Consider the following 7,114-nt stretch of genomic DNA (forward strand, 5'->3'; position numbering starts at 1 on the left):
TGGTAATACAAAGCATGCCTGGTAAAAAAGCAACCATCAATTGCAAGCTTTGCAGAAATTAAATGCTAAGTTTGTTTCTCAGTAGGATTTTTAATTCTTAAGCAGGCAATTTACTTAAGAACTTCCTTGGCTTTCTGTGGTAACCTCTTCACTAAAAGTCTCCAGGCCTGGCATGCATTCCCCTTGCTCAGTACCTTACTCTGGTGTAGTGCACCTCATCCAGAGATGCTCTATTAAAAGTTTCTTCCTGTAAGACACTCCAGCTCTTTAAATCAGGGCCCTGGCTCTCTGGCTGTGTGCTAACGGCCCACCATGCCAAGATCACTTTGGCAATGCCTTCAGCTTTTTTCTCCATTATTTTAATTGCCTTTAACCTATAATCAATATTTATTGCTCTTTCAGTCTGAGAGCTAAAGGACTAAGCATTTCTATCTCAGTCATGCTGATTAAATTAAAGCACAGCTGCTCTAATGTATGCCGTTATTTCAGACAGCCTTGTTTTTCTTGAATTTTACTTTACTCACTACCCTGACATGTGAGACATTTGAGTTGGACACATGCTCTGCCTCGTAAGTCCAGCCAAATATGCTAAAGGTGCATCATTCATTTCAATTAGGTGGAAGTGAGGGGGCAGATCATGTTTCAGAGTTTATTTATTCAGGCAGTTAAGGAGAGAAATTATACAAATTGGTCTTCACAAGAGGCCTGTAAAACACTTGCCGAAAAGAAGTCAAAGCAATGATGATCCGATCCCACTGTGAGCAAAATCAGCCAATAGTGAGATGAACAGGAGGAAGAGTAGGATAAGAAAATAAAAGAGAGAGAGAGAGAGAGAGAGAGAGAGAGAAGAAGAAGAAGAAGAAGAAGAAGAAGAGAAAGCTCTCAAGAACATGGTGCTGTGGGCTTGGTGTGAAAGGGCAAATGCCCACATGGAGGCTCCATCTGGCCCTGCTGCTTCTAGCCAACTGGGGAAGAGCACCAGCAGCTGAGCTGAGCCGTCACTACCTCTGCTACATCAGCATGCCCTATACCCCATCCAGTGCGAAGACCAGTATGAAGACCTTTTCCAAGGTCTCTCCTTAGATCCACTGAAAAGATCAGTTGCATAGATGTAATAAAATACCTTACAGGGGGTTGATTAAGCAACACAGTGGGCATGTCCTACATCACTCTATCTGTGCTTGATCCAGCTAATTGATTTTTGACAGTGTTGGATGGGTTCCATGGGGAGCCTTAGTGAGAGAGACTGAATGCAGGATTTTGGAGGTTTGATGGATGGCTAGGCTGGGCTTATACTGTCATTGATAAATAGATTCACCATGAATCACACAGCAGACATCTCTGACAGGGGACAATAAACTTATAAAACAAAACATTTCTCAGCAGTAATTTGATGGGGAATTACCATTCAAAAATGACAGGCCAAGATGTAATTTAGAAAGAATTCCAGTGAGAGGGTTTTTGGGTCAAACTGGAATTCTGAAGATCAAAAGAGAAAATGTCTTATTTACTTTTTGGCTCTGGTTCAGAGATTGCCAAAAATAAAATAAGTTTTGTGTGAGACAAAACTAATTACTTTTTTAAAGGTTTGAAGTCAATGTTCTCACTTTTTACATCTGTCTTGTATCTTTGATTTATTGTTCATATTCATTTTTCTTTTGATTAAAGCACAATTCTGATTAATCTTGAAGTAGAAATGCATGCTCAGGAGAGTCATGACAGAGACTTAGACAGATTAATGGACTTTAATTGAAATTAATTGTAACTTTTTCTGTATAGTCAGTGTCATCTTACTATAACCTTCGGAATTTTTAAAATTATCTACAAAAGGATGTACAGAATAAATGGCTCTGTGGTAGCGTGCATTTAGTGCAATTCAAAAATCAAATGTGATATTGTTAACCCCAAGTTCTGCAACATCATTCCCCAGAGCATGATCAATAAATGCATCTCAGGAGCAGGCAAGACGAGGCAGCAGTGTATATCTGGCCGATGGGAGGCTGCTGGCACTCTGCATCTCCTTTACTTGTGCGACGTTCCAGCACTAAAGCCTTTATCACCCGCACTTTGCAAATGAAGTTGGCGTGCTTCCCTTGCTTTGGTCCGGCTGTCTGATTTATGGGCTCTGCGGCACCTTATGTTATAGGGAGATCATCTCCGCGTCAGTAGTGACAGGCATCACAGTGGGCCCTGGACAAAAGGAGCTAGGTCGGCATCTTCAGCTTGGCAGGGACCCTCAATGACCTGCTTATTTACACAAGTGCTGCCTATGCGCATGGGTGTCTGTGTGTATCTGTGTGTGTGTGTGTGTGTGTGTGTGTGTGTGTGTGTGTGTGTGTGCAATGTTTAGCCATCCTTTTCCCTGATGCGACCATAGTATTTGGGGAGAGCATGTCTCTAGCATGGCCCATGCCTTTTTTTTTTTTAAAGCTTTCATGAGAGCAACCGTCCTGCTCTTCAAGCTGGAAAATAACCCTTCCCCCAAGGACCACCACTCTGAGCTGTCAAAATAATAGTGCTGCTGACTGCTGGTGAAATTGAACTGACACTCCCTGGAACACAGGGGAGGAAAACGAACCTGTGCTGTGGACAGATTACGCCGTCACATTCACTTCACATTGCAGAACAGGCAACTCCAGCCCAGCTGCATGGCTGCTACTGAATTCCCATTTTCATTTGATCCACACAGGTGAGATGCAAATGTTTCACAAAGGAATTCAGTATATATATGGATGGCAGGTAGGATAAGACACACTGCTTACTCTTAAAGAGCTTAATGGAAGAGGAGCTTAATAGATGAAAGAGAGAGAGAGAGAGAGAGAGAGAGAGAGATTGTAGGATTAATTACATTTCCAAGGCAATCGCTTTCCATATGCAGCATGCCAGGAACTCATCCTTGTATTACACAGTCAGTACATCAGTTAGTCAGTGCTAATATTTTCGGATGATAGGCAGAATATCCCTGCCCTTATTCAGTGCCCATACTACTGCATGCTTAAGAACATACAGGCTTCCCTGAAAGACAAATTCAAAGAGAGCTTGTTTATTACTTTTAATAGGTCTATAAACGTTAGCAACTACTCAACATTAAGTATTGAAGGTTCCAGAAAGAAAGCAAGAAGACTGAAAGATGAAGTTACACTAGTCCATTAGTGCTGATCACCCTTTTTCGAGATGCCAAAGGACTTACTGGAAGAAGAAGCATCTTTTGGAAGTGACTCAGCTCTGGGGGAGTAAAGTCAGTGGTCCTGCCTCTATCACTGCTATTTGTTGATCTGACCTCTTTCAACAATAGCCATAAAGTGAAGTTACTGTATGCACACATACACAAGAGCAAATGGGAAAATCCATTCTACTACGCGGCCCATGCCAATGAATCTAGTCCTTTGATGACATAAAGACCATGATGTCTTAAAGGCCATACATTGATGTAATTATTTTTTTATCATAGCCACTTAGTGGCAATTGGTAGTTTAGAACACTGAAACCTGAAGCCTTGCCTTTATTGCTTAGGGGTCAGGAAAACCATCAGAATAGTTCCAATGAGCTGATGCCATCAGACCTTTCTGGTTTTTCTTCCACTGAGTGAGGTTACTACCTGGATCACATGGCATCATCAGACAAAATCCTTGGCAGACACCCTGAGCTAAATAGGTGTTGTGGCTAAAATAAATGAGCAACATGGAAAATAATAGGTAATCAATAAACCAAACGACCGATGGAATTAAGATCCGAAGACAAAGTCAGGTTGTGACTGAGGGCTGCAGTAAGCATGAGTGATGGAAGAAACAGATATCATAGGAGTGAAAAGGCAAAAGGATGCAGAGGTAAGGAGACCCAGAGACATTTAGTGAGCTGGAGGACATCACCTTCCCCTTAGCACTGAAGACCTGAGGTACACTGCCTGCCTTGCACCTCAGGCTGAGCAGCAGGAAATCGGTTATTTAACTAGGCTATGTGAATTTAAAAATGGACTAGATTTAAATTTTAAAAGGCCTAGATTAATTTGTTTGTTGTCTAGACTACCAGGGAAACTACACATGCCTTTAGAATTGTCATATATGGTGCTGATAGCAATAAATTGGTAGTAATAATGTCTTTGGGTACTATATTTCCTTACTTCACACTGCACTTACTAGTTTTTATAAAACAAAGAAAAAGTACATATTAAATATTAAAATCATATTCAAATCATTTCATGTAATTTATACACTGGTTTCTACCACTACTGTTGTTAATAATTCTGTTGTCAGAAATTATGCATTTCTCATCAAAACAGTCTGAATAACTTTTTCCCCATTTAACCTTTGGTGTTACCTGTCAACAAGTGACATACAGAAATTTTGAAAAAATTGTGGACATTTAAAGAATATTTAAAGCTTTAACTACATCTTATCAGAACCATCAAACAGGTACTTATGAACTTAAGACGAGACTGATGTCAACAAAAACCAAGAACTCATCCCAGTGTTACCAAATATTATAACTCTGTAAGCAAGTACAAACATGGCCTAAAGAGATGGTAACGGCCGCTTTAGGTCCTGCTTAGGCATTAGACAGTGACCCAGCCAGCATGGCCTCGATCTTTGGAAATATCAGTGTTGTTATTGTAGCCATGGAGATGGATGCAGGTTACAGATCAACAAGCAGACCATCCCCTTTTTTCATTAGATCTAATGACAGTCCTAAAATCATGGAAGGCTTACTACTAGAATAAATCACAAACCCTCTCCCTACCTTCTTCTGTCTTAAATGCAGCACTAAAACACATCATTCTACCTAATTCTAACTAATTATAGTTAACTGCAATTCCACCTCACAGCCAGTTCTCTGGTGGTTTAACCTCAGCATATCCATGAAAATTGACAGTTCACCATATGTCTTTAGTTTCGTTTGAAACCTTCATACATCCACAATTGAAAATATTTATTTCCAAATATTCAGAAAAATACTACAAATAAAATTATTTTTAGAACCCTACATTTTACAGGAAGAGAGACCATAACTCCATTTCAAGCATATCCTTTAATGGTATGTATCTTAGACTAATTTTTAATGGTAGTTAGAGAGAAAGCAGACATAAATTATTCTGCTGTCAACTGTAAGACCACAGGAAATGCTAACCCATTTTGTTTAGGAACTGAAATAGCCTAAGGCACATTTTAGAATAATACATGTATGTTCTTTCAAATCATAGTTTACCCTCTGTTCTTAAGTTACCAATAAAATTTACTCACAAAAACAGATACTACTACTACTTTGCTACTTTTATGAGCAAATTAATGGGTTACTGACTCACTGATCTGAATCTGTTCACTTTTGTAAGGAATTGTGGGTATGACTCACTAGGCTAAAAGTCCATTCCATAATGTCAGCTAAAATGGATATGATACTTATCACTGAGTGACACAAATTGCAAATACTGCATATCCATTTCACTCAAGTATTAACAAATGTAAGTTTCTAAAACAAGACTAAATGTAAACAGCTTTTAAAAATTATCATAATGATAATTAATACTGAGCATGCACAATCAATTAATCAATCCCTTAATTTTCAGGAATGTAAGGCCAACTGGCCCATAATTCCACATACACTTGTGTATACAGACACGTTTTTAACAGAGTGAACTGACATCATTAAACTTGACAATATGTAGACTATACAGACATCTATAACAGATAGGCTTGATTCCCATAATACATGTATACATACAAAAAAATAAATGGGGATATGAAAATCTGTAATTGTTCATTACAATGACATAAATGATAATCTTCTCTGCATCCATAATGGATATAAGATATAATGTCTGCCCCTCCCAGTGCGACCTCCATGGAGTACATTCCTCATAATCCTTCAGTGTGTTCCCAATTCCTGATGTCTATTCCCTTTGAGATATCCCTTTGTATAACCCCTCATGTTTGTCATGTTCTTTTTGAAGTCTTGCTAAGAGTTATCTAGTGTTTGTGGTGCAATTCTGCACCATTTCTCAGATCCATTATACAATATTGAAGCAACCATATGGTCAAAGATGAAACAAACCTTGGTGGTGACTGATTCTACACTTTCAAACAAACCTCAGCAAGGAGAATATAACCTTCTTACTTTGGCATGCCAGGCATTGTTGTGTCCTACACTCAGACAACTTTAGTGTCAGCTTTGTACCTAGATATATATAGCCATTAACTACTTCAATCTACTCACCAGAAAGATACCATTTTTTCATTTTTTCAGGAATGTCTCCCTTTCTAAACAATTTTGTTTTAATCAAATTCACTTTCAAGCCATAAGAAATCTTTCCAGCTGTACAATTGGTATCTGTAACCCCTAATTGTGTCGGCTATATTAACCATTTCATAAGAACACTGCAAGGTCATCAGTTCCTTGTCAGTTTCAGTCTGAATACTGTTACTGTTATAGAAAACATGAAAAAGAGGGTTCGCTGTGCAGTCTTGTCTTGTACTGACGCTACAGTTAAAGATTTAAGATGTGAGTACATAGTTATAGTTATAGTAGTAGTTTCACTCTTACATTTCCAAAATAAACATGCTCATAGAAACAAAGAAATATTAATAATGCCTTAATGAATATAAAAAATAAAGAACCACCCCCACCACCCAAAAAAAGTTTCAAAAAGGTGTAGGCTGAAGCTATAGCCTCATGTAGACTTCAAGACACCACAACCACCAATACCATCCCTAATAAGAATAAAATATAGATTATGCTGAACACTGTCAAATGCTTTTAGAAATGTATTTCTAAACAGCTGACTGCAAAGTAAAAATATTATTTATTGTAAAATACCTTCTTCTATAACTTGCTTGTTCTTCATGGAATCTATTATTTTCTTCTATAAAACACACTAATCTTCCATTAAAAATTTTACCAAATGTAATGTTGAGCGGTAAGGAGGCGGACGCATGTGCTGAGAGGAGCGAGATTTAATAGGGGCAAATCCAAAATCAGAGTTGTTTATACGGTCCAGGGTCACAGAGCCGACACGGAGAGTACTGGGAAACATTACAAAACAAAAACACACGAAGGCTAGGGAAGCAGGCTAGGGAACACGCAGGACTAGGAAACACAAAGGCTGATAAACGCAAAGCCATGG

This window comes from Electrophorus electricus, chromosome 10 (genome assembly GCF_013358815.1).
Source record: "Electrophorus electricus isolate fEleEle1 chromosome 10, fEleEle1.pri, whole genome shotgun sequence".
Taxonomy (NCBI): domain Eukaryota; kingdom Metazoa; phylum Chordata; class Actinopteri; order Gymnotiformes; family Gymnotidae; genus Electrophorus; species Electrophorus electricus.